The sequence below is a fragment of the Balaenoptera borealis genome (assembly GCF_965194805.1).
Source record: "Balaenoptera borealis genome assembly, chromosome: 19".
In the NCBI taxonomy this organism is placed as follows: domain Eukaryota; kingdom Metazoa; phylum Chordata; class Mammalia; order Artiodactyla; family Balaenopteridae; genus Balaenoptera; species Balaenoptera borealis.
Window position 1 is genome coordinate 40,902,150 of NC_138878.1, and position 10,494 is coordinate 40,912,643.

Genomic DNA, 10,494 nt, shown 5'->3' on the forward strand with positions numbered 1-10,494 from the left:
AGAACGGTTTGATTCTGGAACCCTGTGGCTTGGGAATATGTCTGAGGTTTGATGGTGGAAACCTGTGGCCTGGCAACATGACTGAGGTTTGTTTCTGGAACCCTGTTCCCTGGGAACATGACTGAGGTTTGCTTCTGGACACCTTTCTCCTGGGAACATGACTGTGGTTTGATTGTGGAATCCTGTGGCCTGCGAACATGACTGAGGTTTGATTCTGGAACCATGTGTCATGGGAATATGACTGAGCTTTGATTCTGGAAATCTGTGGCCTGGGAACTTGACTGAGGTTTGATGGCAGAAACCTGTGGACTGGCAACATGACTGAGGTTTGATTGTAGAACCCTGTGCCCTGGAAACTTGACTGCGACCTGATACTTGAAACCCATGGCTTGGGAACTTGACATTGGTTTGATTCTGGAACCCTGTGGCCAGGGAACATGACTGAGGCGAGATTCTGGAATCCTGTGCCCAGGAAACATGACTGTGGCTTGGTACTGGAAACCCATGGCCTAGGAATTTGACATTGGTTTGATTCTGGAACCCTGTGGCCTGGGAACATGACTGAGGCGTGATTCTGGAATCCTGCGGCCTGGGAACATGACATCTGTTTAGATTATGGAATACTGTGCCCTGGGAACCTGACTGAAAGCTTGGTTCTGGAATCCTGTGGACTGGGAACATGACTGAGGTTTGATTCTGGAACCATGTGGCCTGGGAATATGACTGTGGTTTGATTTTGGAAACCATTGGCCTGTGAACATGACTGATGTTAGATTGAGGAATCCTGGGGCCTGGGAACATGACATCACTTTGGATTCTGGTACCCTGTTGCCTGGGAACATGAAATCGGTTTGATTGTGGAAACCTGTGGTCTGGGAATATGACTGAGGTTTGATGGTGGTATCCTATGGCCTGGCAACATGACTGAGGTTTGATTCTGGATCCCTGGGGCCAGGGAACATGACTGAGGCGTGATTCTGGAAAACTGTGGCCTGGGAATATGACTGAGGTTTGACTCCGGAAATCTGTGGCCTGGGAACTTGACTGAGGTTTGATGGCAGAAATCTGTGGACTGGCAACATTACTTAGGTTTGATTGTAGAACCCTGTGCTATGGAAACATGACTGAGACCTGATACTTGAAACGCATGGCCTGGGAAATTGACATTGGTTTGATTCTAGAACCCTGTGGACTGGGAACATGACTGAGGTTTTATTCTGGAACCCTGTAGCCTGGGAATATAACTGAGGATTGTTGCTGGAACCCTGTGGCCTGGGAACATGACTGAGGCGTGATTCTGGAAAAGTGTGGCCTGGGAATATGACTGAGGTTTGATTCTGGAAATCTGTGGCCTGGGAACTTGACTGAGGTTTGATGGCAGAAATCTGTGGACTGGCAACATTACTGAGGTTTGATTGTAGAACCCTGTGCCCTGGAAACATGACTGAGACCTGATACTTGAAACCCATGGCCTGGGAACTTGACATTGGTTTGATTCTGGAACCCTGTGGCCAGGAACAAGATTGAGGCGTGATTCTGGAATGCTGTGCCCTGGGAACATGAGATCTGTTTAGATTGTGGAATTCTGGGCCCTGGGAACCTGACTGAGGCTTGGTTCTGGAACCCTGTGGACAGGGAACTTGACTGAGGTTTTATTCTGGAATCCTGTGGCCTGGGAACATGACATCAGTGGATTCTGGAACCCTGTGGCCGGGGAACATGACATCAGTGGATTCTGGAACCCTGTGGCCTGGGAACATGAGAACGGTTTGATTCTGGGACCCTGTGGCTTGGGAATATGTCTGAGGTTTGATGGTGGAAACCTGTGGCCTGGCAACATGACTGAGTTTTGTTTCTGAAACCCTGTTCCCTGGGAACATGAGTGAGTTTTGCTTCTGGACACCTTTGTCCTGGGAACATGACTGTGGTTTGATTGTGGAACCATGGGTCCTGCAAACATGACTGAGGTTTGATTCTGGAACCATGTGTCCTGGGAATATGACTGAGCTTTGATTCTGGAAATCTGTGGTCTGGGAACTTGACTGAGGTTTGATGGCAGAAATCTGTGGACTGGCAACATGACTGAGGTTTGATTGTAGAACCCTGTGCCCTGGAAACATGACTGCGACCTGATACTTGAAACCCATGGCTTGGGAACTTGACATTGGTTTGATTCTGGAACCCTGTGGCCAGGGAACATGACTGAGGCGAGATTCTGGAATCCTGTGCCCAGGAAACATGACTGTGGCTTGGTACTGGAAACCCATGGCCTAGGAACTTGACATTGGTTTGATTCTGGAACCCTGTGGCCTGGGAACATGACTGAGGCGTGATTCTGGAATCCTGCGGCCTGGGAACATGACATCTGTTTAGATTATGGAATACTGTGCCCTGGGAACCTGACTGAAAGCTTGGTTCTGGAATCCTGTGGACTGGGAACATGACTGAGGTTTGATTCTGGAACCATGTGGCCTGGGAATATGACTGTGGTTTGATTTTGGAAACCATTGGCCTGTGAACATGACTGATGTTAGATTGAGGAATCCTGGGGCCTGGGAACATGACATCACTTTGGATTCTGGTACCCTGTTGCCTGGGAACATGAAATCGGTTTGATTGTGGAAACCTGTGGTCTGGGAATATGACTGAGGTTTGATGGTGGTACCCTATGGCCTGGCAACATGACTGAGGTTTGATTCTGGATCCCTGTGGCCAGGGAACATGACTGAGGCGTGATTCTGGAAAAGTGTGGCCTGGGAATATGACTGAGGTTTGATTCTGGAAATCTGTGGCCTGGGAACTTGACTGAGGTTTGATGGCAGAAATCTGTGGACTGGCAACATTACTGAGGTTTGATTGTAGAACCCTGTGCCCTGGAAACATGACTGCGACCTGATACTTGAAACCCATGGCCTGGGAATTTGACATTGGTTTGATTCTGGAACCCTGTGGCCAGGAACAAGATTGAGGCGTGATTCTGGAATGCTGTGCCCTGGGAACATGAGATCTGTTTAGATTGTGGAATTCTGGGCCCTGGGAACCTGACTGAGGCTTGGTTCTGGAACCCTGTGGACAGGGAACTTGACTGAGGTTTTATTCTGGAATCCTGTGGCCTGGGAACATGACATCAGTGGATTCTGGAACCCTGTGGCCGGGGAACATGACATCAGTGGATTCTGGAACCCTGTGGCCTGGGAACATGAGAACGGTTTGATTCTGGGACCCTGTGGCTTGGGAATATGTCTGAGGTTTGATGGTGGAAACCTGTGGCCTGGCAACATGACTGAGTTTTGTTTCTGAAACCCTGTTCCCTGGGAACATGAGTGAGTTTTGCTTCTGGACACCTTTGTCCTGGGAACATGACTGTGGTTTGATTGTGGAACCATGGGTCCTGCAAACATGACTGAGGTTTGATTCTGGAACCATGTGTCCTGGGAATATGACTGAGCTTTGATTCTGGAAATCTGTGGTCTGGGAACTTGACTGAGGTTTGATGGCAGAAATCTGTGGACTGGCAACATGACTGAGGTTTGATTGTAGAACCCTGTGCCCTGGAAACATGACTGCGACCTGATACTTGAAACCCATGGCTTGGGAACTTGACATTGGTTTGATTCTGGAACCCTGTGGCCAGGGAACATGACTGAGGCGAGATTCTGGAATCCTGTGCCCAGGAAACATGACTGTGGCTTGGTACTGGAAACCCATGGCCTAGGAACTTGACATTGGTTTGATTCTGGAACCCTGTGGCCTGGGAACATGACTGAGGCGTGATTCTGGAATCCTGCGGCCTGGGAACATGACATCTGTTTAGATTATGGAATACTGTGCCCTGGGAACCTGACTGAAAGCTTGGTTCTGGAATCCTGTGGACTGGGAACATGACTGAGGTTTGATTCTGGAACCATGTGGCCTGGGAATATGACTGTGGTTTGATTTTGGAAACCATTGGCCTGTGAACATGACTGATGTTAGATTGAGGAATCCTGGGGCCTGGGAACATGACATCACTTTGGATTCTGGTACCCTGTTGCCTGGGAACATGAAATCGGTTTGATTGTGGAAACCTGTGGTCTGGGAATATGACTGAGGTTTGATGGTGGTACCCTATGGCCTGGCAACATGACTGAGGTTTGATTCTGGATCCCTGTGGCCAGGGAACATGACTGAGGCGTGATTCTGGAAAAGTGTGGCCTGGGAATATGACTGAGGTTTGATTCTGGAAATCTGTGGCCTGGGAACTTGACTGAGGTTTGATGGCAGAAATCTGTGGACTGGCAACATTACTGAGGTTTGATTGTAGAACCCTGTGCCCTGGAAACATGACTGCGACCTGATACTTGAAACCCATGGCCTGGGAATTTGACATTGGTTTGATTCTGGAACCCTGTGGCCAGGAACAAGACTGAGGCGTGATTCTGGAATCCTGTTGCCTGGGAACATGACATCTGTTTAGATTGTGGAATACTGGGCCCTGGGAATCTGACTGAGGCTTGGTTTTGGTACCCTGTGGACTGGGAACATGACTGAGGTTTTATTCTGGAACCCTGTAGCCTGCGAAAATAACTGAGGATTGTTTCTCGAACCCTGTGGCCTGGGAACATGACATCAGTGGTTTCTGGAACCCTGTGGCCTGGGAACATGAGAACGGTTTGATTATGGAACCCTGTGGCCTGGGAACACGACATCAGTGGTTTCTGGAACCCTGTGGCCTGGGAACATGAGAACGGTTTGATTCTGGAAACCTGTGGCCTGGGAACATGTCTGAGGTTTGATGGTGGAAACCTGTGGCTTGGCAACATGACTGAGGTTTGTTTCTGGAACCCTGTTCCCTGGGAACATGACTGAGGTTTGATTCTGGACACCTTTGTGCTGGGAACATGACTGTGTTCTGATTGTAGAATCATGGGTCCTGCAAACATGACTGAGGTTTGATTCTGGAACCATGTGTCCTGCGAATATGACTGAGGTTTGATATTGGAAATCTTTGGCCTGGGAACTTGACTGAGGTTTGATGGCAGAAACCTGTGGACTGGCAACATGACTGAGGTTTGATTGTAGAACCCTGTGCCCTGGAAACATGACTGTGGCCTGGTAGTGGAAACCCATGGCCTAGGAGTTTGACATTGGTTTGATTCTGGAACGCTGTGGCCTGGGAACATGACTGAGGCGTGATTCTGGAAAAGTGTGGCCTGGGAATATGACTGAAGTTTGATTCTGGAAATCTGTGGCCTGGGAACTTGACTGAGGTTTGATGGCAGAAATCTGTGGACTGGCAATATGACTGAGGTTTGATTGTAGAACCCTGTACCCTGGAAACATGACTGAGACCTGATACTTGAAACCCATGGCCTGGGAACTTGACATTGGTTTGATTCTGGAACCCTGTGGCCAGGAACAAGACTGAGGCGTGATTCTGGAATGCAGTGCCCTGGGAACATGAGATATGTTTAGATTGTGGAATTCTGGGCCCTGGGAACCTGACTGAGGCTTGGTTCTGGAACCCTGTGGACAGGGAACTTGATTGAGGTTTTATTCTGGAATCCTGTGGCCTGGGAACATGACATCAGTGGATTCTGGAACCCTCTGGCCGAGGAACATGTCATCAGTGGATTCTGGAACCCTGTGGCATGGGAACATGAGAACGGTTTGATTCTGGAACCCTGTGGCTTGGGAATATGTCTGAGGTTTGATGGTGGAAACCTGTGGCCTGGCAACATGACTGAGGTTTGTTTCTGAAACCCTGTTCCCTGGGAACATGAGTGAGTTTTGCCTCTGGACACCTTTGTCCTGGGAACATGACTGTGGTTTGATTGTGGAACCATGGGTCCTGCAAACATGACTGAGGTTTGATTCTGGAACCATGTGGCCTGGGAATATGACTGTGGTTTGATTTTGGAAACCATTGGCCTGTGAACATGACTGATGTTAGATTGAGGAATCCTGGGGCCTGGGAACATGACATCACTTTGGATTCTGGTACCCTGTTGCCTGGGAACATGAAATCGGTTTGATTGTGGAAACCTGTGGTCTGGGAATATGACTGAGGTTTGATGGTGGTATCCTATGGCCTGGCAACATGACTGAGGTTTGATTCTGGATCCCTGGGGCCAGGGAACATGACTGAGGCGTGATTCTGGAAAACTGTGGCCTGGGAATATGACTGAGGTTTGACTCTGGAAATCTGTGGCCTGGGAACTTGACTGAGGTTTGATGGCAGAAATCTGTGGACTGGCAACATTACTTAGGTTTGATTGTAGAACCCTGTGCTATGGAAACATGACTGAGACCTGATACTTGAAACGCATGGCCTGGGAAATTGACATTGGTTTGATTCTAGAACCCTGTGGACTGGGAACATGACTGAGGTTTTATTCTGGAACCCTGTAGCCTGGGAATATAACTGAGGATTGTTGCTGGAACCCTGTGGCCTGGGAACATGACTGAGGCGTGATTCTGGAAAAGTGTGGCCTGGGAATATGACTGAGGTTTGATTCTGGAAATCTGTGGCCTGGGAACTTGACTGAGGTTTGATGGCAGAAATCTGTGGACTGGCAACATTACTGAGGTTTGATTGTAGAACCCTGTGCCCTGGAAACATGACTGAGACCTGATACTTGAAACCCATGGCCTGGTAACTTGACATTGGTTTGATTCTGGAACCCTGTGGCCAGGAACAAGATTGAGGCGTGATTCTGGAATGCTGTGCCCTGGGAACATGAGATCTGTTTAGATTGTGGAATTCTGGGCCCTGGGAACCTGACTGAGGCTTGGTTCTGGAACCCTGTGGACAGGGAACTTGACTGAGGTTTTATTCTGGAATCCTGTGGCCTGGGAACATGACATCAGTGGTTTCTGGAACCCTGTGGCCTGGGAACATGAGAACGGTTTGATTCTGCAACCCTGTGGCCTGGGAACATGTCTGAGGTTTGATGGTGGAAACCTGTGGCTTGGCAACATGACTGAGGTTTGTTTCTGGAACCCTGTTCCCTGGGAACATGACTGAGGTTTGATTCTGGACACCTTTGTGCTGGGAACATGACTGTGTTCTGATTGTAGAATCATGGGTCCTGCAAACATGACTGAGGTTTGATTCTGGAACCATGTGTCCTGCGAATATGACTGAGGTTTGATATTGGAAATCTTTGGCCTGGGAACTTGACTGAGGTTTGATGGCAGAAACCTGTGGACTGGCAACATGACTGAGGTTTGATTGTAGAACCCTGTGCCCTGGAAACATGACTGTGGCCTGGTAGTGGAAACCCATGGCCTAGGAGTTTGACATTGATTTGATTCTGGAACGCTGTGGCCTGGGAACATGACTGAGGCGTGATTCTGGAAAAGTGTGGCCTGGGAATATGACTGAAGTTTGATTCTGGAAATCTGTGGCCTGGGAACTTGACTGAGGTTTGATGGCAGAAATCTGTGTACTGGCAACATGACTGAGGTTTGATTGTAGAACCCTGTGCCCTGGAAACATGACTGCGACCTGATACTTGAAACCCATGGCTTGGGAACTTGACATTGGTTTGATTCTGGAACCCTGTGGCCAGGGAACATGACTGAGGCGAGATTCTGGAATCCTGTGCCCAGGAAACATGACTGTGGCTTGGTACTGGAAACCCATGGCCTAGGAATTTGACATTGGTTTGATTCTGGAACCCTGTGGCCTGGGAACATGACTGAGGCGTGATTCTGGAATCCTGCGGCCTGGGAACAAGACATCTGTTTAGATTATGGAATACTGTGCCCTGGGAACCTGACTGAAAGCTTGGTTCTGGAATCCTGTGGACTGGGAACATGACTGAAGTTTGATTCTGGAACCATGTGGCCTGGGAATATGACTGTGGTTTGATTTTGGAAACCATTGGCCTGTGAACATGACTGATGTTAGATTGAGGAATCCTGGGGCCTGGGAACATGACATCACTTTGGATTCTGGTACCCTGTTGCCTGGGAACATGAAATCGGTTTGATTGTGGAAACCTGTGGTCTGGGAATATGACTGAGGTTTGATGGTGGTATCCTATGGCCTGGCAACATGACTGAGGTTTGATTCTGGATCCCTGGGGCCAGGGAACATGACTGAGGCGTGATTCTGGAAAACTGTGGCCTGGGAATATGACTGAGGTTTGACTCTGGAAATCTGTGGCCTGGGAACTTGACTGAGGTTTGATGGCAGAAATCTGTGGACTGGCAACATTACTGAGGTTTGATTGTAGAACCCTGTGCTATGGAAACATGACTGAGACCTGATACTTGAAACGCATGGCCTGGGAAATTGACATTGGTTTGAATCTGGAACCCTGTGGACTGGGAACATGACTGAGGTTTTATTCTGGAACCCTGTAGCCTGGGAATATAACTGAGGATTGTTGCTGGAACCCTGTGGCCTGGGAACATGACTGAGGCGTGATTCTGGAAAAGTGTGGCCTGGGAATATGACTGAGGTTTGATTCTGGAAATCTGTGGCCTGGGAACTTGACTGAGGTTTGATGGCAGAAATCTGTGGACTGGCAACATGACTGAGGTTTGATTGTAGAACCCTGTGCCCTGGAAACATGACTGAGACCTGATACTTGAAACCCATGGCCTGGGAACTTGACATTGGTTTGATTCTGGAACCCTGTGGCCAGGAACAAGATTGAGGCGTGATTCTGGAATGCTGTGCCCTGGGAACATGTGATCTGTTTAGATTGTGGAATTCTGGGCCCTGGGAACCTGACTGAGGCTTGGTTCTGGAACCCTGTGGACAGGGAACTTGACTGAGGTTTTATTCTGGAATCCTGTGGCCTGGGAACATGACATCAGTGGATTCTGGAACCCTGTGGCCGAGGAACATGTCATCAGTGGATTCTGGAACCCTGTGGCATGGGAACATGAGAACGGTTTGATTCTGGAACCCTGTGGCTTGGGAATATGTCTGAGGTTTGATGGTGGAAACCTGTGGCCTGGCAACAGGACTGAGGTTTGTTTCTGGAACCCTGTTCCCTGGGAACATGACTGAGGTTTGCTTCTGGACACCTTTCTCCTGGGAACATGACTGTGGTTTGATTGTGGAATCCTGTGGCCTGCGAACATGACTGAGGTTTGATTCTGGAACCATGTGTCCTGGGAATATGACTGAGCTTTGATTCTGGAAATCTGTGGCCTGGGAACTTGACTGAGGTTTGATGGCAGAAACCTGTGGACTGGCAACAAGACTGAGGTTTGATTTTAGAACCCTGTGCCCTGGAAACATGACTGCGACCTGATACTTGAAACCCATGGCTTGGGAACTTGACATTGGTTTGATTCTGGAACCCTGTGGCCAGGGAACATGACTGAGGCGAGATTCTGGAATCCTGTGCCCAGGAAACATGACTGTGGCTTGGTACTGGAAACCCATGGCCTAGGAATTTGACATTGGTTTGATTCTGGAACCCTGTGGCCTGGGAACATGACTGAGGCGTGATTCTGGAATCCTACGGCCTGGGAACATGACATCTGTTTAGATTATGGAATACTGTGCCCTGGGAACCTGACTGAAAGCTTGGTTCTGGAATCCTGTGGACTGGGAACATGACTGAGGTTTGATTCTGGAACCATGTGGCCTGGGAATATGACTGTGGTTTGATTTTGGAAACCATTGGCCTGTGAACATGACTGATGTTAGATTGAGGAATCCTGGGGCCTGGGAACATGACATCACTTTGGATTCCGGTACCCTGTTGCCTGGGAACATGAAATCGTTTTGATTGTGGAAACCTGTGGTCTGGGAATATGACTGAGGTTTGATGGTGGTATCCTATGGCCTGGCAACATGACTGAGGTTTGATTCTGGATCCCTGGGGCCAGGGAACATGACTGAGGCGTGATTCTGGAAAACTGTGGCCTGGGAATATGACTGAGGTTTGACTCTGGAAATCTGTGGCCTGGGAACTTGACTGAGGTTTGATGGCAGAAATCTATGGACTGGCAACATTACTTAGGTTTGATTGTAGAACCCTGTGCTATGGAAACATGACTGTGACCTGATACTTGAAACGCATGGCCTGGGAAATTGACATTGGTTTGATTCTGGAACTCTGTGGACTGGGAACATGACTGAGGTTTTATTCTGGAACCCTGTAGCCTGGGAATATAACTGAGGATTGTTGCTGGAACCCTGTGGCCTGGGAACATGACTGAGGCGTGATTCTGGAAAAGTGTGGCCTGGGAATATGACTGAGGTTTGATTCTGGAAATCTGTGGCCTGGGAACTTGACTGAGGTTTGATGGCAGAAATCTGTGGACTGGCAACATTACTGAGGTTTGATTGTAGAACCCTGTGCCCTGGAAACATGACTGAGACCTGATACTTGAAACCCATGGCCTGGGAACTTGACATTGGTTTGATTCTGGAACCCTGTGGCCAGGAACAAGATTGATGCGTGATTCTGGAATGCTGTGCCCTGGGAACATGAGATCTGTTTAGATTGTGGAATTCTGGGCCCTGGGAACCTGACTGAGGCT